We start from the raw sequence: 2,112 nt of genomic DNA on the forward strand, positions 1-2,112 counted from the left end.
GATTCGAAGTAGGGACTTTCAGGAGTAACCTTTTCGAAGCCGAACTCACGACGGCTTAGCGTTTCGTAACGCATCAGTACGTTTTGATCAATGCACGCCTCTCGTGGCATACGTGTAATTAAAGCCCTTGCCATTTTCCTTTTTTTATGGTGCTTTTTTCCCCTTTTTCTCTTTCTCCCTGTCCTCTTGCTGTTGTGTACCACAGGAGAGCTGACCGCTGCGTCATACACTGCCCCGATATGCAACGAGCCCCAGAGATACATCGCTACACATTTAGCGAGGCGGTGCATGGCAGGTCAGTCTGACGAGGCCAGAAAAGGGAAGTTGGCGGCAGCCAGGGCGTCGCAGAGGACCTGGAGCAAAAAGGGTCGGGTGTGGGACTACTGCGAAATACAGCAGTGGTGTCCAGAACCGGTGGGAAGATACAGCCTTCTCCAACGGCTTCTTGACCACAAATTTATAGTATTGAACTTGCCAGAGGAGAATGAGCTTTCGGCTCTGAGGGAATCAGCAGAGGCTGCGATAGCACCTCTCTCTCCCAGGGAAGAGGAGCAGGAAGCTGCAGGGGTGCAGGAGGCATCTTCGAACAGCAAGGATGGAGAGGGGTCCAGTCCCATGCACAGGCAAGTCTCTCACAAGCCCCTTTTCTCTCTGTCTTTCTCTTTGGCAGTTGTTGTGATGTATCTTCCTGGCCTTTTTCTCTGTTGCAGAGCCACCACAGCCAAAGGTCTCCGCAGGGCCCCCAAAGAGATGGGGCTATATAACATATAGGGATGATCCCATTATACGGCGCTTTGTGGAACATTTACAAGATAAATGTAAAATCGCAAACACGAAGCAGGAGGTAAAAATTCTTTGAAAATTTTGCACGACTTCTTGTCTTGCAAGAGTCCGGCAGGCCGTTTAAGGCTGCGGTACACACAGGTTCACACAGGTGTGCGTGCGCGCGCGTGCGTGTGTGTGTGTTGGGGCGTCCTTCCCTCAGATTTCTGTGGTGTGCCGGTGGGTGGCGTACCTTCAGCCGTCCCAGGAGGCCTCCAGAGTGACTGCGGGTTTCCTCCAGAAACCAGAAAAGGTGGAGGACTACGTCAAAAAGTTGCAGTTGGCAAAAATTGGAACAACCAGCATCAGACAGTATTTGGGAAACATGCTGCGGTTCACCCATTTTCTAAAAGAGCTGTGGGGGGAAGAGGATGCTGCCGTCTGCGACGCATTTTGCCAAGCGCTCAGGTCCGCAGCCGCAAAGCTGCGGGAGGCGAAGCAAAGAAAAAGGCAAGAGACAGCAAAGCTCCCGACCTTCATCTTTTTATCCAAGCAGCCGCTGGTGTTGACGTGAAATAATGTAACTGGTTTTGTGATTTTTCTCTTGCCGTGATGCAGTTCCCACCCGAAGCTTGTTATCGGCCGTCAAACTGTCCTCGCAGACTGCCAGCGCGTCCTGTTGAGGGCGCAGGAGGAGATGGAAGGGATCATTAAAAACATAAAGGAAGGACGGCATGTCACAGAGGTCGAAAAAACAAGGTTTCACTATTATTGTGAAGCAGTCCTCATCCTCAAGCTGCTCCTGAGCCCTGCAACAGTAGAGAACCTGACGGTTAGGAAAAAGCCTTCCTCTGAGTCTGGAAGAATTGCCATTGTAGTTTTTGTGAATGTGCTTCTTTTTGCTCATCACATGCCCTTTTTTTTCTTTCCAAGGCCAAAGAGTGGCTGGAGCGCAGGCCCAGCCACGACAACCACGTGATTGTGGTTCACAGGCCAACAGCAGAGGGGAAGCCAGCCACATTCTTTGGCTTGACGGAGGACGACGCTGCTGTAAGATTGGTTTTGTGGCGTGGTTCAAAGCTTGACCGCTGGCTGTCTTACTCGACCGATTTCAACCATCTCCGCTTTGCTTCATCTGCAGTTGCTGCAGCTGTATTTTTCCAAAATCAGGCCAGGGAATCTGAAGGACAGGGACCTCCCGGACAACCGGTTCTTTGTTAGGCAATCTGGTTCCGGGATCAGGAGTGCCTCTATGGATGTAATGCGGCTGCACCAGCAGTGAGTATTTGCCTTGGACTCTCTCTATGAAACCACAGCTTTGCGCTGTCGTTTCGGCAACCGCCTGTACGT

Source organism: Poecilia formosa, unplaced genomic scaffold, assembly GCF_000485575.1.
Source record: "Poecilia formosa unplaced genomic scaffold, Poecilia_formosa-5.1.2 Scaffold785, whole genome shotgun sequence".
Taxonomy (NCBI): Eukaryota; Metazoa; Chordata; class Actinopteri; order Cyprinodontiformes; family Poeciliidae; genus Poecilia; species Poecilia formosa.